The following is a 24,336-nucleotide window of genomic DNA, read 5'->3' as shown; positions in this document are numbered from 1 at the left end:
CATTAATCCATTAGCCATAGCTGGATAACTGATTTGTCATTTCAAACACCTGTAGTGTTGCTCAGAAATTCTAATGTTTATTATATCAGTTTAGGAGGCAGAAGAAAGGAGTAGGGGGCTAAAACAGAGCATATGAAACTGAAATAACCATTCTGTCCACAGGGACTCGTCACCATATCCACTAAGTGGTTGGTTTCAGAAGTACCATTAGCAAAGTGCCTTTCCTTCTGGAACCCCAAATGGGGTCAATATTGCAAAGATTGCTAAAGACAGAGTTGCTCATGTCCTTAGAACCAGAGTGTACCTTGTACAATGATATGAAAGTCAAAAAAGTTTGAAGATTTATAATAAACTTCAACTCATTCATCACAATGGCTTTTTAACTGTTGCAGTGTTCTACAACTCTTCTTCTCTCTGACAGATATGTTAAGAACATCATTTCCTGTCTCCTCATCCACAAGTCTAGTTAATACTTCCCTAAATGCATGGAGGAAAGTTTAGAATTTATTTTTCTCTAAGTCTGGATTGTGGTCACTAAAGCAGAGTGGACCAACCATAACCAAGAAAGCCAAGGCAAAGTTGGATACTCTTCTGAGGCATGTCAGATAAAACACACACATCCTATGTATGTACCTGTCAGTAGGGACTTACAATAGAATCCAATTTCATAAGGTAGACAAGTGACACAGAAGCCATGCAGATTTTTGGGGTCTGGACACAAATAAGGAACTGAATATAGGGGCAGTTAAGGCAATGTTTTGAAAAGTAGAGGAGTGGATCAAAATTACATAGTAGCCAAAAGACAAACAGAAGTTAGAGGTCAAAGCAATACAGCAGGTCTCTTTCTCTTTCTTTCAACCAAATACCTCATTTCAATTGCTCACAGATACATTTCTGGGCTTTGGTTCTTTCCCTCAATGCTCCCCCTTTTTTGGTGTGAAAAAATGTATTCTGTGAAGACAGTGTAGTTGGCAAGTGGGGGTGGGTAGACAACATCTCACAGGGACTTTTCAGAAGATTATCCATTTTCATAAATTATTCTCAAATTGCTCCATCCATTTTAAGGAGTGAAGAGTCACTTGGGAATGTATTTGATCATCAAAATTTTTTTTCTGGTGCTTTGTGTTTAGAATGAATAAACGTTAATGGAAAATTTATTAAGGCTGACAGTCTACTATGAACTTCAATGTCCTGCAAACTGAGCTGACAAAATTCTCTTTAACAGGAAAGGGAAATGGGACAATGGAACTAACCTATCGTGTCGCTTCTCAATGGCTGCTCATGTGGGAGAAGCTTTGTCAAAACCTGTTTGTCATGTGCCCTGTGCTCTTTGATGATTTTCTTTCTTAGCTTTGGGCTCCAGGAATATATTCAAGATATAACTTTACTACATAACATCTGCTATGGGGTTTCAAAACCACAAAGCAAGCACATTTAATGATTCAAAGTTCACAGCTTTATCAACAGCAACAACTGTTCACAATCAGGGTCAACATGCCATCACCACATGTTATTGACGTGATTGTAAATGGTGCTGATGATTACCACATTCACATGGTACCTTCCCCAATGATCTGTTTTCAAACACTAATTAACGAATCCTCTCTGGACCAGTGTGAAGAAATACTATAGCACTTTAGTTGGTTGGTTTCACAGGCAGGCGTGTTAAATGACTCTGTTAACTTTCTCCACTCACCACCCTGGTTATCTTTCAACTCTCTCCATTGCCCCCACCTCATGTGCTTCCTGAGGCTAGAGGATTTAATGTCAAGAGGAAAAGAAAAACATGCAATAGGATTTTTACCTTGCAGCATTATACGAAATGTGTGCACATATTATAATGAGATGCCTTGCGCCAAGATTTGTCACTTAAGCTGGAGGGTAATGCAAACCTATTTTGTCCTTGTGGATACATAACTAATAACCAATATTAAAGGCTCTGAAAATTTTTTTGGAGATTTATCTTATTTACTTGAATGTCAGAGTTACACACAGGGAGAGATAGAGAGATCTTCATCTGCTGGTTTACTCCCCAAATGGCTACAACAGCCAGGGCTACGCAGGCCGAAGTTAGGAGCTTCTTACAGGTCTCCCATGTGGGTTCAGGGGCCCAAGGATTTGGGCTATCGTCCGCTGCTTTTGGGCCCAAGTGCATTAACAGGGAACTGGATAGGAAGTTGAGCAGCCGGGAATTGAACCAGTGTCCATGTGGGATGGCAGCATTGCAGATGGTGGCTTAACCTGCTACACTGTAGCTGCTAGTCTCAGGCTCTGAGAATTTCTACAGCATGGTTTCTTTTTGGGTGATGTGTTTCACCTGAAGTTGGGGTTTCAAGGAAAGGATAGAGAGATTAAAATATGGAGAAGTGGGAAAGGCTTAGGAGTGGGTAGAGGATGACTGTGTTTAAACTATCAGGCAAATACAAAGGAAATGCAGGAGTCTAGTGAAGTCTACTATGTTCTTCAATAATTAAAGCCCATGCCAGTTATTTGGAACATTTGAAAGCCTTGCATTCAAAAGATATTCAACGGTTACTCCTGGGGCCAGCATTGTGGCGTAACGGGTTAAGCCATCATTTGCAGTGCCAGTATCCCTTATATAATGGTGCTGAATCAAGTCCTGGTTGCTCCACTTCCAGTCCAGCTCCCTGGCTAACGTGCCTGGGAAAGCAGCAGAAGATGGTCCAAGTGCTTGGGTTCCTGCATCCACATGGGAGACCCAACTGAAGCTCCTGGTTTTGTCCTGGCCTAGCCTCAGCAGTTGCAACCATTTGGGGAGCGAACTAGTAGATGGAGGGTCTGCTCTAACTCTGCCTTTCAAATAAATAAAATAAACTTAAAAAAATAGATTATTTCTGACTCAGATATCTAAATGAATTACATTAAGTCATATTCTCTCTCTGGCATTTGTTTTCCTTGTCTATAAATAATCTTTTATTCTTATTTCTACAAGTTTATCTCAAAAAGATACAGAATGCATCTTAAATTTTTTGTCAACTGTCCCATATATTCTGTAGCCTTATACAGAAGCAGGTAATGTCATAGTTAAGAAAAAACAAGATGCAAAAGTGAAAAAAAATAAGAAAACAGGTACCCTGATGGTGGAGCACCGTGCTGGCGTTTGCTCTGGAACTTTATCATGGTCTAGACAGTTCTCCAGTTTGCAGCCCTAGGTGTTACTTGCAGCCTACTTGCAGGAAGATTCTCAAACTCGCAGAGCTTACAGAGATGGGTCAGCGGTAAGACATCCACGTATTTGACAGAAGCGGTTAGTGTGTTCTTTGCCAGAGTGGCTGGGAGGAAGGTCACACCATATTTAGAAGAAACCTTGGGTCTGTGAAATCAGAAAGCATGGGTTTTATTTTGTAATTCACATGCTAGGAGCAAGGACCCCTGATTACTCTGGAAGGGTTAACTTTAGTCTTGGGGCTGGCTAAGTTGCATCCTGGTGCCAGCATCAGCCCCTTGCCCCTGAATATGCACCTCTGTTAAGTGTCCCTTACTGGGGCTTCCATGGCTGAAGAATTTTGTTGATCTCCTTTAGTTTCTTTGTGCATATAAATCCTTGTAATGAAGTCTCATTCTGGTTCTGGTCTGAGAGCTTTCTAGATTCCTTAAAATCACTTTTTTAAAAAAAAAATCTTTAAGTTCTTCCATTATTTTTGAGTTTCTAGCAATTCCACCACCTCTTTTATAACCAGATCTTTGTGGAAGAGGGAGCTTTTTTACATTGTTGCTCTCATTTACCATTCATAACAGAAATCCACTTTTGTTACTTTTCAGGAGGAAAATAATTGCAGGACTTGTATAAACCTCAATCAAATTCTTTTATTGGACCTGAATGTGATGACACACATAAAGGGCATTGCTTCAACTCCAGTTCATCATAGTTAAGAAATGTGAAACTAAAAAGGAAAATAAAAACTAGAATACAAAGAAGTAAACAGACCCATAAGCGGGGGTTTGAAAGATAAAGGAATAGGCCGGCGCCACGGCTCACTAGGCTACTCCTCTGCCTGAGGCACCAGCACACCGGGTTCTAGTCCTGTTTGGGGCGCCGGTTCTGTCCCGGTTGCTCCTCTTCCAGTCCAGCTCTCTGCTGTGGCCCAGGAGGGCAGTGGAGGATGGCCCAAGTGCTTGGGTCCTGCAGCCAGGAGGAAGCACCTGGCTCCTGGCTTCAGATCGGCGCAGTGCTGGCTGTAGCAGCCATTTGAGGGGTGAACCAATGGAAGGAAGACCTTTCTCTCTGTCTCACTGTCTAACTCTGCCTGTTAAACAAAAAGTTAAAGGAGTAAATTATTTTCTCAGCTCTGATAAACTATTTTTAAAGAAAAGGAAATAAGACATTTTCTGTTAATCGGTTATTGTATCACTGAATCTACTCTGATAAATCATTCTCAGGAACAAATGAAATAACAGACAGCATACCAAAGTGCTTTATAACTTGTAAAATGCTTTTCAAATATATCATTATAGTTATTAAATTGGCTGTAACCTATTTAAGATGTTGCTACTCAAAAAAATGTAAATATTATGCAAGACCACCTGAACTCCAGATAACACTAGAAAGTTGCAAAAGGTAAGAAAAATCAATTCACGTTGGATCAGTCTGATGCTCAACACTTGGGACTGTTACAGCCTGACGTACAATTAGTCGGCATGCTATGACCCGAGTTGGTTTCTCCGGTTAACTCTTAACAGTAGGGTGAAAACAAGTGAACTCTGTTGTCTGTGGGCGGCCTTGTTATTGGACTGTGATGAATGTGGCTGTTAAACATTTAGGCCCAGAAGATTTGCAGCTTGCAGTGCCACAGGGAGCAGCTTTCTCTGTGTCCATACCCAGTCAAGTGATACAAAGCAAACTTGGCTGCTGAATAATTTCACGTAATTGTACCCCGGAGGGCTGAAACATACAGGAAGGAGGTCTTTTGTATACAAGTGCCCATTTCAGAAACTACAATGGAAAACGAATACATCTGTTGGTGGACTCTTACCTGCAATTATCTTTAGTTGAAATTTCCAAATGGTGACCATAATGAAAATTCCCTGGAGAGAAAAATGTCCCTGGTTAGCTTCAGTAGCTAATCGTTACTTTCCAAATGTTCTTACCAGACAAACTGAGCAGAAAGAAACTTCTTTTATGAAAATATTACCTGGAAGGCAGAGGGGCTGTTCTGCTGCACGCAGTAATCTCTCCAAAGGGCCTTGTGATTTTGCTGGAGGTGGAGGGGTGGTTACTCCCTCACCTGTCTGAGCTCTGCGCGGGCATGTGCCTGATGGGGTGCAATCCTCGTGTCAGCCTCCTAAACCAGAATTCACTGGTGAGGGAGGCAGTTTCAGGTGGACAATTAGGAGTTTCTTTTTCAAGCCAGGTGTTAAATAGTTCACACATACAGGGTGTGTCCTTAGCCCACACAACAGACTGCTGGTGGTCGTGGAGGGAGGCAGCTCTAAGCTATGACCCTCATGTGATTGTTGGAGGTAAACCAAGGAAGAAAGAGATTGCCCCTAGTCACACTCTGTGTCGAAGGTGGAAGCAGAACTAACTAGTTGTTCTACCTGCGAACCGAGAACAAAAGCTTTGGACAGCTGAGTAAGTATTCAAATACTCACCACAAGCTAGTTCTGCAGTGCCTTCCTCTTCCAGCCCCTCCCCTGCATGCCTCTCCACACCACTGCCCTCGGGTGGGCCTTCTGTGAAATTCGCAGGGAACGCCTCTTGTCTTACTGCTGTACCTGGCACCGTTTCCCAGGTTGCGTACCAAGGTTCTTGTCTTGGCTCAGTTTTTGTTGTTTTGTTGATCCTACCTGTTGGGGACTTTGGGAATTGCATGTTTTATGCTCTATGCATCCTTTTGGCAGTACATCTCATTATTTGTTACTATTTTCCTTCTTATTAGAGGCAGCAATCAGCTGATGTTCTGACTTCCCTCCTCAGAACTCCTCAGGGGCTGTGCAGGATCTGCAACCCTCCCTTGCAGACGCTCTCTTAGCATCATGAGTTGAAAAGCTCATCTTAGAATAGGTACTTCAGATAAATTACCACCAAAACAGTTAACAAGCTGACAAACAACCTAGATATAGTTAGAGTATGGCTAAATGTAGTATGCCTCAACTTAGGGAATACTTTAGCCATAAGAAAGGTAGTAGAGAAATATGAAAGAGCAATTTTTTAGAAAGATTTTGTTACACCAGCCAGATTTTTAAAATATTACTTTTATTTATTTTGGAAGAGAGACAGATGGAGAACTCCCATCTGCAGGTTCAATTCCCAAATGCCTGGGACAGTTGGGACTGGGAACTCTGTCTGGGGTCCCACACAAGTGGTAGGGGTCCACCTACTTGAGCCATCACCTGCTTCCTTCAGGGTGTGCATTAACAGGAAGCTGAAATAGGGACCCAGAACTCAGGCACTCTGGTTTGGAAATTACAGCCATCTTAACTTCTAGGCCAAACGAATAGCCTGAAAAAGGTATTTTGATAAAATGTCAAGAAGAAAAGCACAAATCTAATACGTTTATTATGGTCCAACTAATTTGCCCATTAACAAAGATGGAAGTGGAATATGTGCAACAAGAATGTAAATGATTTGGGCAGTGACATTGTTGCAATTCCATATGTAAAACACTTCTGTAAAGTTATCACACTCTTTTTGTAACAATCCTTACTTTTCACCCAGTCTTTGATGTGTCTCTCTTCTCCTTTTCCTTAATTATTTGTACCTCTAAAATGTGGCTTTCTCAAACTGTAGATGAGAATTATCTTCATCTAAGTCACAATTTGGAAGGTCTATAAATTCCAGCTCTGAATGAAAATGATGGTCAGGATATAAAATGAGTTGCCGTAGGAAAAAGGTTATTAAAGTAAGTTGTGAATAAGATTTCTATTCCATTTTCATTCTTTTAATAATTCAAGCTAAACTGCTTTAAAGTTGATTTGTCAAATACGAAAGTTGTCTGAACCAGAGAGACAATTTCCCTCTCCTCATGGTCTTTTTCTCCAACTATGTAGTCTATAGGTAAAGAACAGCTCAGAGGCATCAGAAGGGCAGGCAGTACCATTCTACTCAGCAAGATGGTCTATGAGTTTCACACTGGGGCTTGTTTGCTTGGTAGGAGTAGGTGTCTTTGGAGATAGCTGTTTAAAAAACAGAAATGTTCCTACTGGAACCGATAGGAAAGATACTCCCTTCGACAAAGCTAGCACTTTGCAGAAGAGTGGAATAAAATGCTTCAGTATGAATTTGTCCAGTTGCTCTTTTATTGTCATCATATACAGTTTGCTCTCTGGAAAACTAAAAAATTTCATGGGAAATGGCATGAAAATATAAATTGATTTTGGTGGAAAAATATAGAAATCTGTGCCTAGTTTTATCCTAATATGTATTTTCCATGACGTTTTGAAGGACCCTCTGTGGATCCCCTCTGGGTTTGGTCCAGTTTCTTCAGAAAACCACAGCGGGCTCTCTACCACAGATGGGTCTCACCTCTGAAGTCTCCTGCCCTCCTGCCTGTGCCGCTGCAGGCTCAGGGATTGAGGCATTAGAAACGTTGGCTGATGCTGAGCATCAAAGTGTTCGTTTCTGAGCCGAAGATGGGCAAGGCAAAACTCTCTGGGTTTTAAGCTTTCCCAGAGCCCTTTGGCTTTAGGCCTGGGTCCTCTCTCATCAGTTTGTTGATTCTGAGAAGGCAAGGGTGCCTTAGACCGTGAGCCCAGTACCATCATGCCCTCAGCTGAAAATGGAATGGTTCAGCATTGCATGCCGGTTATTAAAGATTCTGCTTACTTTACAACGGTCTGTTAACAGCTCTAATGTCTTTAACATGTGCAGCCTATTGACTTTTAAGTAACATTTTATTGAAGTAACTGCCGTGCTTATTAGCCTGTAAGATTTACGCTTCATTTTCAGTCCTGAATCTCTGGGAGGGGTAACCTTCCCTGCAATGGGGAAGTGAGAGCCTAACGAGATAAGGGATGCTCAGTTTGAATGGGAACATGTGTGGTGCTGCCGGTTAGGAAGGGAAGCAGCATTTTCCCAGGATTGGGAGCAATCTAAAAGGGCACAGAGAAATCACAGCTTCATTAGGGAGCAGAAATTTGGAGGGAAAAATATTAGCAGATGTGGCCAGTGTGAAGGGCTTGGGTTTGGTTGTTTTACAGTGTCAGGTGGAGAGTGAATTTTAATCAGTGAAAAATTTCACATAAATGAATATACATAGAACCTTCATGACTGACTTCTGAATAGGCCGTTTTTACTTAGGCATCGTGCAAAAATAAAAATTTACCCACATACTGTCCATCCATTGCTGTTAGCTCTTGAAAACACAAAGAATAAATAATAATTTATACATATTAGAATAAAACTAGGCACAGATTTCCATATTTTTCCACCAAAATCAATTTATATTTTCATGCCATAATTTATACAATAAATCATTGTGCACAGACTAAATTAACATGCTAATTTCTTTGTTAAAAAATAGCAAAAAGCAGTAGTTGGTTGGCATTCACTTGACCCCCAAAATTTTGGATTTATCAAATAGTTTCCTTTATAACATAAAAGGAAACTTTAGTGGACTCAAATAAATCTGATTTTATATTACACATTAGAAATGTTTGGGGGCCGGGCCGGCACCGCGGCTTACCAGGCTAATCCTCCGCCTGCGGTGCTGGCACCCCGGGTTAGTTTGGGTCAGGGCGCCGGATTCTTTCCCGGTTGCTCCTCTTTCAGTCCAGCTCTCTGCTGTGGCCCGAGAAGGAAGTGGAGGATGGCCCAGGTCCTTGGGTCCTGCACCTGCATGGGAGACCAGGAGAAGCACCTGGCTCCTGGCTTTGGATTGGCCCAGCCCCAGCCATTGCGGTCATTTGCGGGAATGAAACAGCAAATGGAAAATCTCTCTCTCTCCCTCTCTCTCTGTATCTCTGCCTTTAAAATAAAGAAATACATCTTTTTAAAAAGTTTGTAAACTGTTGAATATCTGCATAGCTGTTCCTTAATTTTTCCTTACTACTGAGGAAAACAGTTACCTTGTGAACAAATGTGAGTTAAATAAGAACCTTTACAAGTATCTACACATTAACAAGCTGAGTGTGGTGAGGATAATGCAATAGCTTATCACAGAGGATAGAATAGAGAGCAAGAAACAGTTCTTAAGGGAAGGGGTAAATATGAATTTTACAAAAGATCTAATGTTTGCAGCCTATGGAAAATTTGTTTTTCTCGTCTTGTCTTTCAAGCTGTGGCTCAGCCATCAGTTCAAGAACCCAAGCACAAGGCATGTTTTTCTCATAACTTTTCCAGACCAGAGATAAGAATTCTTGAACATTTATGGTAAAAACTGGAAGACAGATAAGAATCTAGGGCTCTCTCTGGGCCAGCAGTATTTCTTCTGTTTTTGAGACATTGTCTCTTCCTTTCTGAGAAATCTTGTCCCGGATACTTGAACTGATGGAAGAGCACTATCTGTCATAGCCACGGTGCTTAAGTTACCAGCTTTTCGGTTCTGCAAAGACTTTGAGAATGTACTAATATATTCACAACTCAAGGAAGGTGCCAACAGAAACAGATCCCGAATCAGTTCCCAAACAGGATGACAAACATTCACCAGACCACACACAATTCCACTACATTGCTCGGGGGCCCTGCAACATACACTTGTTTTGTTTACCCAACTATCAGCAGACCAGGAGCTCTCTACATGGGGACTAGATAACTTCTGCCACTTCATTAAATTTTGTACTTAGCTCAGCAACTCAGAATCTGTGTTGAAAAAGTATATCTTCCAAATAGTTCAGATTCCTGGGAGAGAAGTAGCGGCAGTGGGCAAACAAGAGAATTAAGTTGCTGTTCTAAACCTGCACTCTGTTGAGTGTGTGTGTGTGTATCATCTGTGCATAAATTACATACAACCTCCCATTTTTATTTGACAGCAGTTTTTTTCCCCCCAAATTATATGACTACTACTTAGGATAACAAAGCATTAAATCAAGACTAAGATATTTGTCTATTGCAAAATCCTGGAAAGTCAACACAAATTTAATAAAGTTAGTTTCTAGTCTGCTGGTTTCTGGAAATAGAGACTCTTTTAAAGAGATTGTGAAATCACCAAAGCTAACAGCAACCAGGAATTTTTTCATATTCAGATTATATTCCCTGAAAACTCTTGATCCTAACCAGAGCAAGTAAGGCAAAGTGCTCCCTAAAATTTTTAGACAAAACAAGCTTTGAATTGAGCCTCCTTGTTTGAAAACCTAAGCATTACAGGCACAAGAATGAAATGCTAAGTACTTGGAAACATCTGTGGTGTCTTATTTAACTTCTGATTAATTGTGGATAGACCCCATGTGAAAACAATTGACAGAAAGCTGAAAAAAATAGTGACTATAAATTCCAACCATTTTAGAAGCTCTCTGAGTTTTTTCAACCTTGGTTAATGCCTTCGTCCCAACACCTTTAATAAAATCAAGGTGACAGACCATGAAAACATTCACTTCAGAACTACAAGCAAATCTGATACTATTGTTGAAAGATGCCTCGGGGCACGTGTGTGAGGGTTCTGCAGAAGCCATGGCTGTGGAAGCTGGAAGCAGGGAGGTGTGTGGTAGCTCTGCATCCTGCGTTCTGCAGGGGAACCCTGTGCTTCCTCACCAGGGCTGCGGAGCTTTGATATTTTAAACCAGCTAAGAGAGAAGCTGGGAGCAAATCCTAGGCACAGCACAAGAAAGACAGCGTTATCCAAAGGCCAATTTATTTTCTCATAAAAGATAGGCTTCCCCCACCCCTTGGTTTTATGCAAAATGTGGTTTCATAAGTTAATGCCTGTACAACGTTCCGAAGGAAACTGAAATATGACCAGGAAATTATTTCACATTGGAGGTTCACAACTCATGCTTCATCCACCATCAAGCTCAGACCCCGAAAATGCAAACAGGCAATTTCACAGCTAACCTAAACACTGATTGTTAAATAACAACGTCACCTTTTCAGACTTCCAAAGAGTGTATTTCACAAAACAACAGGAAGTAGCTTTGTAATTCCCTAGATGGGAATCGGGGAATAATAAAACATAAATCATTTCAGGGACTTGAGAGATTCCTATTTAGCAATGCTAGTGTTATCTAAGGAAAGAATGGGTTCTGATCCATGTCCATTATCATGTTCTGCCTTGTTTTTATTGGCTAAAACTAGATTAAAAATCAGAGTATATTATTTCATAATGTTATGATCAGTCATAATATTTTATACTGTTATGCTCAGTTTATTCTTTTTTATTATTTTATACCATGTTATGATAGCTTTGTGAAAAAGTCCCTATTATTTAATAAGGCTTTAAATACTGTACCCCAGGGATTTTAGAATGCCAAATATTTGTATATTTCCCAAAACTTGATTACTTTAGAGAGAGAATTGAGGTATGATATTGCACAAGTAAAAATAGAGTCATTGCATAGGGGAAAATACTTTGTCCTTGAGAAATGGACTAGTTTCTATTTTACTGAACCAAATTAACCTACAAAGTCACGGAAGCACTTGTTTGCACATGACAAGAAAATCAGTATTTTCCTATGACACTATGGCAAATTTAACCAAACTATAATATAGGCTATATCTGAAAAAATCTAATTGTATGCAAATGAAAGTCATTTGATTTATATTTATTCTACAGTGATTTTTTTCAAAACTTTGGATAGTCAAAATGTGGTAGATTATTTCTAATTTAGACTCCATGAAGATGCTTCAAAATTGTCCTTAAAAAAGTAAACTACAGGGGCTGGTGCTGTGGTGTAGCAGGTTAGTAGGTTAAGCTTGCGCTTGCGATGCTGGCAAACCATATGGGTACCAGTTTGAGTCCCAGCTGCTCACTTACAAGCCAGCTCTCTGCTAATGTCCTGGGAAAGCATTGGAAAATGGCTCAAGTGCTTGGGCCCCTGTACCCACATGGCAGATCCGGAAGAAGCTTCTGGCTCCTGGCTTCAGATCAGCCCAGCTAAGGCCATTGTGGCCATTTTGTGGAGTGAACCAGCAGATGGAGGACCTCTCTCTCTGTCTCCCTCTGTAACTCTGTCTCTCAAATAAATAAATAAATTTTTTTAAAAAACCACTAAGCTACATTATGTTCAAAGACCTTATTCATATTGTTTCCTGTCCTACTACTTAGTACAATGTTAAGTAATTCTAAAGGAGATTGGATCTCCATTATGTAGATATAATGTATACAAATAAAACTATTTTAAAGAAATATATAAACCAAATCCTATTTTAAGTTTTAAAATTACTTTATTAATGAATACAATTAAAATCATGTATTACTATATTTTGTCAACCAAATTCTATGAAAACTGAATATCATAATCAAATATTTAGTTTTCTATCATATCTGGTCTGTTTATATTGCTATTTACAGTTATAATGGGCACACTTAACAAGATCTATTTTCTCATGTAATTATCCTATAATTTGGAGATTATTTTAAAATATCATTTGTAGGTATATGTTAATGAAACCATGTTCTCTGTAAGGAACATATTCCATTGAATATATCTAAAAATTCAACATATGTGTTGGCTTTAAATCCAAAATAGATGAGAATGATTTGAGTTATTGGAAGAAAAAAATTAAGATAAATTTCTTACACAAACCATTAGAGTCGGACAATTCCTTTTCTAACTAGCTTATTTGCTTTGTTAGTCATGTTAAAGCAACTACACGGGTCTCTCCAGAGTTTGGAGCCATATAAACACTTAATGACTGGAGATTGCCATGTGTGCTTCACCATTTCAGCACTCAGTTGTTAATTTTAAAAAGGCATTTGATTTCTCTACTCTCCATAGATTTAAAAATCACACAATCCATATGGCTTTCAGCAGTAACCATGGCAAACACACAACACAAATCTGTAGAGAGCTTTATTGTTTTCAAAACATTTTCACTCACATAAGCTTGAACAATCAGCAGCATTTCCATGCTCCTACAGTTGAGGACACTGAGATACAGAAAGCTGAATGGTAGATCCAGATTTTAGAAACTGTGCTGGAAATACAATTCAAGCTTTAAGACACCTAGCTCAAACCTACTGATTTTATTTTTTAAAAGATTTTATTTATTTATTTGAGAAGTAGAGTTATAGACAGTGAGAGGGAGAGACAGAGAGAAAGGTCTTCCTTCCGCTGGTTCACTCTCCAAATGGCCGCAACAGGCAGAGCTGCACCGATCTGAGGCCATGAGCCAGGAGTTTCTTCCTTGTCTCCCATGTGGGTGCAGGGGCCCAAGGACTTGGGCCAGCTTCTACTGCTTTCCCAGGCCATAGCGGAGAGCTGGGTTGGAAGAGGAGCAGCCAGGACTAGAACCGATGCCCATATGGGATGCTGGCGCCACAGGCAGAGAATTAACCTGCTATACCATGGCGTCCGCCCCAAACCTACTGATTTTAAATATCACTAACCATGCACAGATGCGCCAGCTCTCTAGGCTTAGGGAACCTTCATAGCAAACGGTAGTATATAACTTTTAACATCTTTCTTCCAGGTATCTATTTCCAACTGCCTGTTTGAATATGAACAGAGAAGAATTATTCACATGAACTGCATCTAAAAATTCTTTTAAAGATGAAGCATATTGACCTGGGGGACTGGAATCAGGGTATGTTTGGATTTACTAGAACCAAGTTAAAGTGGCCGCAACCATTCTAGAGAGTCTATCTTCTGAGTTTTATTCCATCCAGCATGGCTTTGGTCAAATTGAAATGCTAGCTGTAGTGCAAGCTCTCTCTGCCTTAGTTTCATAATCTCTAAAATGGGAATAATAATGCCTCATTCACAGGGATTATTTTGAGGATTAGATGAGTTAATCTGAGGAAAGCAGTTGAACAGCGTGTTAGTTTCTTAAGGATGCTATAATGCATCATCTCAAACGAGGTGACTTTAGAACAGCATAAATTGATTCTCCCATCGTCTGACACTCAATTATCACCAGGCTGGCTCCCTCCAGAGGCTCTAGGGGAGGGCGCATCCTTGACTCTTCCAGCTTCTGGTGGCAGCAGGCATTCTTCAGCCTATGGCTGCATCACTCTAATCTCTGCTGCTTTCTTTAGGTGGCCTCTACTGTGTCTCCACCCCAGATCTCCCTGTGCCTTCCACTTATAGGGACACTTGCCACTGAAGTTAGGTCCCAGATGGATAGTCCAGAATGCTCTGATTTTGGGATCCTTTATTACATCTTCAAAGACCCTTCTTCCAAATAAGGTTGCATTCACAGGTCACAGGAATTAAGATGTGAAGGTATGTTTGGAGGGGTCACCATTCAGCTCACTGAATACATTGCCTTGGAACAAACCCTCTACATCTATTATCCTTGATTTAGACCATAAAATGTAGTTAGTTCTGGAGTGATTATCCTAGTAGTTTCCAATACTGACTACACATTAAAATCATCTGGGGCAGCTTTTAAGCTCCCAATACCCACCTAGGCTGCATTACAGACCAATTAAATCAGAATCTCTCAGAGTAGAACACAAATACCTGGAGTTTTAAAAGCTCTCCAGGTATTCCAATGTGCATTCAAGGTTTGGAACTGCTATAGAAGGGTGCGATTAGAGGCTGATCCAAAAAAAGTCTGGATTTTTTTTTTCTGGACCTAACTAGAATCTTTAGGTTTTGCTTGTTCAACAAACCTAATTTTCTAGAATATAGGAACATAGGGGAATTTATTGTTTTGTCAGCTTATCCATTTAAACATTAGTGCTTGACCTGCATGTCATTATGACAGTGCTTTGTGCCAATTCTTATTCTCAACATGACTGGAATTTAGTTAGTTTTAAGGTAGAACTTGATAGGAAACTTACAAGACAAATTAAACTCCCATCTCAGTGATGCTGTTGATTTATGGAGATTCTCTCTAGCAGGGCTTGATATGGCTATAACATTGTATGTCCAAATCTAAATTTAGTGAAACACCTGGGCTGTGTTTGGGAGCCTTTATTGCTAGAAGAGTTCTTTTCTGAAGTGTTAATGCATATCTTGCTATTAAAAACATCTTATTGTTTTCTGCAAGAGCCTAAGGTAAGGCATTAACTAGAGTAGGTGATGTTTACTGGTTGGGTTATCCAAAGTGTTGGCAATTTCTTCTTTCAGTTATGTTCTTTCCACACTGTGATTATAGATTTCCTCCCACAACAAAACTCCAGAAGAAATTTGGCAAAACAGCAACAGGGTATTGTGCTACCAGTCTCAAGAATCCAGCACCTGTCCCAGTCAAACACTACCACCCTCCAAAGTTGAAACTCAAGTCCCTGCCAACGTGTGCATTGTATTCAAAGCTCTACCTGGCTTTGCTATTCAATAATCAAATGCAGGTCTTTAAGAGGTCCCATTACTGATCCCTCTATTCTCATAATCTCCCTCTGTCCCCTCTGAAAACATGCTCCTAGAAATCAGCCTAAAATCTGGTTTTATAGCAAAAGAATGTGTAAAATTAGAAAAGCAGAGTAGGGTGCCTCTCCCAATGTTAATTTGCTTTCTTTCTTTCTTTCTTTTTTTTTTTTTTTTTTTTTTTGACAGGCAGAATGGATAGTGAGAGAGAGACAGAGAGAAAGGTCTTCCTTTTGCCGTTGGTTCACCCTCCAATGGCCGCCACGGCTGGTGCGCTGCAGCCAGCACACCGCGCCGATCCGAAGGCAGGAGCAAGGTGCTTCTCCTGGTCTCCCATGGGGTGCAGGGCCCAAGCACTTGGGCCATCCTCCACTGCCTTCCTGGGCCACAGCAGAGAGCTGGCCTGGAAGAGGGGCAACCAGGACAGAATCCGGTGCCCTGACCCGGACTAGAACCCGGTGTGCTGGCGCCGCTAGGTGGAGGATTAGCCTATTGAGCCACGGCGCTGGCCACTTGCTTTCAAAACATACCTTAGATTAAAGCAATAAAGATCCAAATTGTCACATTAACTGGGCATTAACTTGATTTAGGGATGTATTTTGAGATAACAGAATGATGGATGCAATGCCTTGAAGCCACACAACATAGCTGCCCACCTATCAGTCCTACAGCCTTGGTCCAGGGCTGGGGCTTTCAGAACATCCAGAGAATGCCATGTTTATTAGCTCTCCACAAGCATCCTGTCACCTGCAGCATAAGAATCTCATGGGGTAAACTGAAAGGAGAAAATTAAGCCTCCTTGGGAAGTGGCTATGGATCCTGGGAAACTTGGGTCTAGCCAGGAGCAGCTGGAAGTATATGACCTCTGAAATTTCCACCATGGGGCAAATGCACTTTTGCTTCCAACCAATAGTAAAAGGTTAGCAGACAAAAAATATGCAAAACCATTCTGTTAATAATTATAGAAAATAGTAAAGCTATATTTAAAGAACAACAACAAGAGAATGGATATCACACAAGTCAGGACAAAAAGTGCCCTTTGTGGGAAGGGAGGTAATATAATGAAGAAGGGGCATTGGAGGGCTTTTACAGTAGAACAATGTTTTGTTTCTTAATCAATGTATGGTTATATTTGCCTTTATGAGTGTTATATTCTTTTTCTACAACTTAAAAAAAGATAGCAAGGTTAAATGGATTATGAAATCTAATAAAATTATTTTTCTCCTGTTCATATTTTTTATTTCGACAGTGTGCTCAATTTGTACTTACCTATCAACTTTGAAACATCTACTAGTATGGCACATCTTTACACTGACAATATTTCCTAATCCATGCAAGGACAGTTCTTTTTAGGAGCGAGAACAGAACAGAACAAACCATGGCTCTGCTCATTAAAAAATCCTTACTTTCTTATCATCCTCATTCCTGACAAAGAGAAATTTTGAGATAAGTAAAGTGGCCGTTCGAGTGACACAAAAGCAGTCACAGGCAGAGAGGGCTGGGCACGGAAAACAATGCCATTTCACTAGCCTCCCTGTCCGATGCTCCAAATGCTTTGCCTGGGAAGTTTTCCATTATTTGATTTTTTTTCACAGGATTTATATCCCCTCCCCCAACGCTGCTGATTTTCACCCCAATTATGCCTGCAAAAGAAATTTGTGAGGTTGGCTGGAAGATTTTTTTTCCAGAAAAGAGGGTGCGTGGATTCAGCATTGCTGGACTAGCCTCCTGAATCTGACTCCTCTTCCCAAATTCTTTTTTTGGGAATCGCCTGAAAAAAATGCCTCCATCAGGGCTTATTGCATTTGTAAACAGATTCTTTTTCTCATTGTATGGAAGTCTTGGGAACTTATTAATATTGAAAAAGGTTACAACAATAAAAATGATTCAGTTAATACAAATATTCTTTGAGTTAGTGTTATTAACAGATATGTGTTTTGCTCATGTAGAGACAAAGTGACAAGTAGACTTTTCAATTATATTATTCCATACTACCCTAAAAAATTAATTTCAGAATAAACACAGGAAAGGTAATGTTCTTTTTAATTTATATAAAAGAGATTACTAGGATGAAAATGGAAGGGATGTGAAATTATAAAACATTCTTTTAATTCATGCAGGAATTGGCGTTTCATAGTGGTTTACTTTTGTTCCTAATTTCCCAATGCTGTTTTTTACTGCTCCTCATTTTCTAATTTTCTAAATTTAACAATTCTCACATGCAAACTCTGGTTTAACACCCCAGAAAGTTTAATTACATTTAGTCTTGTTTATTGGGTTTGGCAATTTCAGCCAACTGTTATGATCTTTTGCAAAGAAACAAAATAGAGATGTTACGAGTACTGACGGCAGGTTTTGACACTGAATAACAGCAATTTTTGTGACGGTGACTTTGGTATCACAGCCTAGCTTTGTCGCAGGAAGATTTATGTACTCAAACTCACACAGGTTCTACTCTACCTCTACCTGTTTTTTTTTTTTTTTTTTTTTTTGGGGGGGGGGGACTCCTCCTCAACTCAAAGTATTTAGTACTCAAAAGGGATTCCTAAATTCAGCAATGGCCCATCTACTGGTGCAGAAAAAGTAAGTTATTTAGAGTTGCTGACATTTTAAAGAGGCCGACTTAAGGAAGCTCCCATACAAGGACTAGTGGAGAATGTTGGGCTAAAAACACATCCGGGCGGTGCCCTTTGCTTACTCTACCATGGGGTGGCGCGCTAAGGCTCAGATTCGCCAGCCCTCGCTTTCGGAGCTATTGTAGGCAGCAGAGAATGGATATTCTGATCTTCTCAGGCTCTCTTGTAACTCTCAATGTGCATATAAAATATTTACATTAAAAACCCACCGACCGTTTTCACTGATGAAAATAACAAAGTAATTAGAAAGCAGCTGGACATTTGTATGCTTAGCTATCTCAAGCATGTTTATACAGGTGACAAATGAAAGTTTTCGACAAAAGGGATAATCACAATAAATTTCAAAGTTTGAATTTATTTTTTTCCTGAAGATATTTCGCTAGATTAAAAAAATACTTTTCCTATCTAAACTTCTAGGAATCTATTTTTTAGAAAGTTATGGCATATAAAACAGGTTCAAGACTCTGTGATTTAAAATTATTATTGAAGTCATAGACTGTAGTTTTTTCATGATGAGAGAAAAAAAATGATCACCTTTTAAACAAATGAAGATTTCAAGCTAATATCTTTGTTTTAGTACAGCACCTTGGACTATGACCTTGAAAAAGATTAAAGAAATACACAGTCTTAGAATAAACTACAAATTAACTCCATTCCCCAAATAATTTCAATCATTTTTATTGTTCAGCTGGGCAGATGTGTGAAGGGAGAATGCAGTGCACTCTGTTTTCAAAGGGAAAGACGCAGAGAGGATACGGTTCACAACTACACGATTCTGTATGATTCTTTGTACAGCAAAGCCTCCATAATGACATTGGTCTGATGAACCACCAGCATCTTGCATGTCCAAAAATAAAATATCTTCTACATGCGCAATGAGAACAGTGCCATAGTTACCATTTCTTGCATTAATCATTTTCCTTAAATATCATATCATGGACACTTTCTCAAATTAGTAATTGCTCTAAGGAAATCTGATTGTTATTGGCTGTATCACAATTAATTGTGTAGACTATTTTGTATTTTTGTATTTTTCTAAATAATGGTCTAACAATGATTATAATTGTCATGGAGATGTATATAAATAAGTGTCAAACAACTCTTCAACTTTTTAAAGAAATTTTTCTTCTAGAGTAAATGTATTGATCTTAAATAGATAAAAATAAGTTTATAGGATATAAAATTTGATTGGATATAGATAGCTGGTGAAAAGATCTAAGTTTTGGATTTGCTAATAAGAATTAATTGATAATAGATCTATAAGGATTAATCTGGAGGTGCTGCATTTCTAGAAATAAGTTCACCTGCACAACTATTAATACTTAAAATTAATGTCAAATTCATATACTCCACAGATTTGAAATATGAACTCTAATTTGTATTTAAATGTTGCTGTTTTATGTTATTTTCTATAGAAATATTTGGGTTTGACAAAAAAGCAAGACCTTCACTGGGAAAAATGTTGATGTCCCTGATCCTAAGAAAATGCTCTGCTTTTTGAGAAGTTTATGTATTTAATTTTGGGAAATAAGTTTCCAACATGAAGGTTGTCAAATACAGAATGCATTTGACTATAATGTCAAAATAATGTATAAACCCTGAAATTAAAGGGTTATGCTTGAACATAGAGTTAAACATATGATGACTGCTTTGAAATCCTCTTCCTATATTTGGGCATTAATTTTTCATAGATATTAAATCATAGCATTTTTTTGCTTTCTTTTTAATTACACTGTTGTAGTTGTAATTTCCTAGTGAAAAAAATTCTTTTTAAAAAATTTTGCCAGTGAGATAAAAAGTATTTTCACAATGTAAACTGAATTTTTATAATTGGTTAAAACTAAAATATATAGAAAGGTAGAGAATTCAAAATTATATGAGTTCTTTTCATTGAAACAAATTCCATCTTTGACTTTTGTTCTCCCATTGCTGTCTAAATAACTTTTAAATGCCTTCAGTTAAAAACTTGGAGGAATAAAAATACACTATTACATTCACACCTCAAAAAAAGGCATTCCTTCAATGGGCAATTTTTAACTATTCTACATTAAAAAGAACAAGACCTGTTTAATGGATAACTCATCCCATTTGAACAATGAAAGCAAGAAAAGTTACACACCCTGGGCCTTTCCTTTCACTAACATTAAAAAGGAGGACATGCAAAAGAAATGATCTAAGCTTCTAGAGGGCCCTGAACAGGGGGGATTTGTTTTTTAGTAGTATGTAGGCCAGAGCCTGGTACAGGTGGGTGTTGTGCAGCCAGAATTTGGGAGTGGACTGACTCTGTGGCACCCTGGAAGTCAGATTCTCACACTTTCCATCTGTGGATGTCTGTCATTTGGGGACAATGACCAGTGTTATATTTTCTTAACCCAAAAGGGACAGAGAAGGTCTCTATGGTGCAGGCACAAGAGGGGAAGGGGTAGGGACTGACTATTTAAGGAGGGGTCTAATGCGTTCAGCTGTTATCACACTTTCCTGATTGTAATCACTCGTTTTATGGTTTCTTTTCCAGCTGCTCCAAAAATTCATTGCAGTGTCGTCTAGGTTTATTCTTAATATCCTGTAATTCCAAGATCTAAGAAAGAGGAGAGAAATAGAAATCCACGTCCGATTCCCTCCCATTTTTTCTTTTTTCTCCTGGGGAAGAAGGGATTTAGGATTTGGACACATTCCTCAAAATCCTTTCTGGAGAAATGTGTTCTTTTCTGCAGGGAAGGAGGCAGCCTGGAGCACATTCACAGGCTTATTCCATTGATACAGGAATTGGGAAAGGAGCCTATGTAAATATACAAAAACCTTTCAATTCAAAAAAATTAATTCCTCAAAGCATCTGTGATTAAAATGTTTCCTTTTTGAGAGTGGTAGCAAAACAGTAGAACTTTGTTGGCATTTTAGGATTTCTAGATTCCGCAAATAAAGCATTTGCTCGAAACCCTGTTGTTCTGAAACTTATTTAGCAGAGGTTAAGGGCATGTGCAGCTCTGTAAAGTGCAGAGCGCATCCGTGCTTAGGAAAAGTGTCAGGCAGGGGATCCCCCCCCCCCCCCACACACACGCTGTCTCGGCAAATATCTTCGATTTGAAAAGCAACTCATTTCAGGGGAAGTATACTCTTTCAGTTCCCTTTGTTTTCCTCTCTTGGTTTAATCCTCTGAAGAGCTGGCTCTGAGAAATGACTCAGCTAGAATTATCGGTTGCCATTTCTAGGTTTTTCGCCATGGAGCACTGGCTCCTTTCACTCATTTCTAAGTCCTTCAAAGCCCATAAGGGGTGGGGGCAGAGGCCCTCCTGTAAATCAGAAGGATCTACTTTCTTTATTTCAGTGAAGGGTAGTTTTACTGTCACCACAGCTGTCAGCAGGATGCCTTAAACATCCTAATTGTCACCAGGGATCAGATTGTTCCTTAACTAATTGTTTAGATCAGCTAATCTACATCCATCATCTGCAAAGGGCAGCAAGCCCAAGCATCCTGTAATTTAGATAAAACTGTTATCCTGGGTCTAAACACAATTGCTTGGGAGACCAAGGGTCAGGGGACCACAAGGCCTCCCTAGGGGTAAAACAGGAGTGTGGACTGTCCTCTAAGGGGAACCCACAAATTACAGACCCAGACCACCTGCGTGTGTCCCAGGGAGACTCTACTGCATGGGACCCACACAGCGGACAGCCAGACTCACTGCCTGAGTTCACTCTTGTGTCCACATTAGTGTGGGCTTTGGGGATACCCTTTCTGCGGATATTCCCAAGCCTTCCTTGAATTAACCTCTAAAAAATGTGTCAAGAGCAGTGGCATCCTGTGAATTACATATGCAAGAAACACACGTCATCTCAGAACCAAGCCTCCCTTCCCAGAAACTCTGCTTTAGTCAGTTGTCCAAAACAATTAATTTGTTATTCTAGACGGTGAGATCCTTTTTCTTGAACTCATCTTCTCGGTTTTTTCCATCAACAGAATTTATTTCAAACCTCTATGAGCCAGGCAAGAAATCTTTTATACCTCAGAAATGTAATCTGTTTAGAACAAGCCACCCTTTTACATTGATATAGTCTTTCATCTCAAAATACCTTCAAAAGAATTGGTCTCTTATTGAGCAGAAGTTAATATTGGGGTAAAGACAAATCCAATAAATAATAAACAAATAAAAATGTAATATTTCCAAAAGTGAAATACAACCATTCATAGATACCCAAAGCCCATGAGCATAGGGAACGTTTTTTTCTGCCAGCCAAAAACACCATATATGCACCATACAAGATTATCAACCTAAAAATTAGCCTGCTCAAGATTTATTAAATTTGAGTCCTACCTGCTGTTGCCTTGGCAGGGTCAGACCAAATGATTTTGCAGGCCTTATATGGCTGGCAGGTTGGACATTCCCTACCCCTTTTTAAGGGTTCCAGGGGGCATTTTAAAAATAGAAGCTTGGTAAAACCCTCCACACCTGCCCTCCTTCAGTCAGATTTAGTACAGGTCCTACCAAATTTAAAATAAATCTTGCTAATTTTGTGTAAGCTGGCCTTTCTCTCACTTGCTTAAACTAAAACCAAAAATAATCAGATACTTGGAGTACCTTATAGATCCAGGGTCCTATGGGCAAACTTTGGAAAAATAGTAAAATAAGAACAACTGCTGGATCATAGAATAAAAGAATAGCCAATATTTAGGGTGGCTAGCCTATTCAGCCTTATGATGTAGGTCCTCTTGTTAGTCCCATTTTGTAGGAAAACCAGTTCACAGAGAGGTTATTTAATTTACGCAAGATCATAGATTGTGCTGGTGGAAAGCAAACTGGAGGTAACCTGTTAGGGGGAAGAGAGGCTTTGAAATGGGAGTTAAAGGCAAGCAGGAGTAAGGAGGGCAGATGGGCAGATCTTGTCCTACAGAGGCAGAGGGACCAGGTAGACAGACGTTAGATGCTGGAGGCTTCTGCAAAATTGGATTGGAGATAGCCAGAGCCACAGCCTGAGGCAAAAGAAAAATGAGAAAAACAGGGTTGACAACGATGCCAAGGCAGCTACAGCATCCCATGGCCCTTTTTGGCCGTAAGCGACTTGAGTTTTGTCACTGTGACCTATTCCACGAGCTAAAAGAATATAGCAAATCTATAAACCATCTTTCTTCCCTGCCACTGAGTCTCATCATTTTTTAAAAAGAATTTTCTGATGACAAAAGTAGGCTATAATTATTGCAGCAAATATTAAAACCATAGAACACATTCAAAAAGGAAAAGAAAAGATTAGAACATTCTTTCTTTTGTGAAGCAGGCATATGTATGTTCTCATCCTCTGGTTCACTCCCCAAATGCTTGCAGAGGCTGGGGCTGAGCTAGGAGCCAGGAGCCTGATCTCCACCAGGGTTGGCAGGAACTCAGTTGCTTGAGCCATCACCACAACCTCCTATGGTTTGCATTGTGGGAAAATGGAGTCAGGAACCGGAGCTGGAAATCCAAGGCAGGCACTCTGATGTGGGAAGCGGGCATCTGAACAGCTCAATGCCTTCTCCCTAAACATTCTTTATTCTAACTCCCGGAGATAAACCACTTTCACTATTTGCCACATGTAATCCCAGAGTTGAAAACAAGAAAATGGACTTGCATTGCACATTTGTTATTTCTGGCCCCTCCCCACAAGCTTTGCTTGATGTAGTGAAATATTTTTCATATTTTTACTGGTCACTATTTTAGCAAACTCATCAAGTGCATTTATGTAACAGATATTCTGATGATAGCAGATGGTTTCTTTATACCATCTGAGTTTTTTTTTTTTTTTTTGTAATTTCTTTCAAACCAACTGATTAAATCAAAACGTGTGTGTTTGCACAGGTACACACACATAAAATGATTTTTATACCTTTTGCTATATGCTTTCCACAGGTGGCGCACACTTTTATTGCCCCCACAGCATAGGAGAAAGCCACTTTCCCATACACTACACCTCACTGGTGTGGACCTCCCTGTTTTCACAAACAGGAACTTAAGCCATGCTTAGGAGCAAAGCGGGCCCCCTCTGTTTGCCACCAACAGGTGGCGATGGCTGCCATTTGGATCAGGACTTAAGAAAGAACTTTTGAAAGCAATCTTTTTACAAGTGAACCTTTAAAGGTTGTTAGCAATTTTATAAGGGAACCTGGTATTTCTTGTTGGTATTTATATTTCCGTGGTTACTAAGAAAATTAAATTTTTCATATGCTTATCTGTACTTTGTAAATTGTCTTGTAGCTTCTTGTGCCCTTTTTTGTTGGGATGTTTGTCTTTTTCACATTATTTCTGAATTATCTTTTTACATAAGGATATTAATTCTTACATATGCTGCAAGTGTTATCCTACACTTT

At 39.5% G+C, this 24,336-nt stretch overlaps 2 long non-coding RNA genes across 5 annotated transcripts; one reads left to right on the top strand and one right to left on the bottom strand.

Moving 5' to 3' along the window:
• Positions 1 to 2,906: 2,906 nt before the first annotated feature.
• On the bottom strand, positions 2,907 to 8,814 carry LOC149126569 (uncharacterized). Of its 3 annotated transcripts, none has more exons than XR_016233888.1 (5): positions 8,646 to 8,814; positions 5,614 to 5,818; positions 5,154 to 5,303; positions 4,995 to 5,046; positions 2,907 to 3,334 (listed from the first exon to the last, which is right to left on the bottom strand). It is a non-coding gene; the product is annotated as an uncharacterized LOC149126569 (long non-coding RNA). The 3 variants fall into 3 exon arrangements; XR_016233889.1 differs by lacking the exon at positions 2,907 to 3,334 and adding an exon at positions 3,846 to 4,268; XR_016233890.1 differs by lacking the exon at positions 5,614 to 5,818.
• On the top strand, positions 5,347 to 20,917 carry LOC149126568 (uncharacterized). Of its 2 annotated transcripts, none has more exons than XR_016233887.1 (3): positions 5,347 to 5,593; positions 13,526 to 13,639; positions 18,691 to 18,902. It is a non-coding gene; the product is annotated as an uncharacterized LOC149126568 (long non-coding RNA). The 2 variants fall into 2 exon arrangements; XR_016233886.1 differs by lacking the exon at positions 18,691 to 18,902 and adding an exon at positions 20,518 to 20,917 and having other exon boundaries at positions 5,351 to 5,593.
• Positions 20,918 to 24,336: the final 3,419 nt, after the last annotated feature.

Source organism: Oryctolagus cuniculus, chromosome 5, assembly GCF_051225735.1.
Source record: "Oryctolagus cuniculus isolate XC-2025 breed Fujian yellow rabbit chromosome 5, ASM5122573v1, whole genome shotgun sequence".
NCBI classification, from domain to species: domain Eukaryota; kingdom Metazoa; phylum Chordata; class Mammalia; order Lagomorpha; family Leporidae; genus Oryctolagus; species Oryctolagus cuniculus.
Note: the sequence above shows the minus strand (reverse complement) of the source record. Positions and strands in the feature narration are given on the sequence as shown.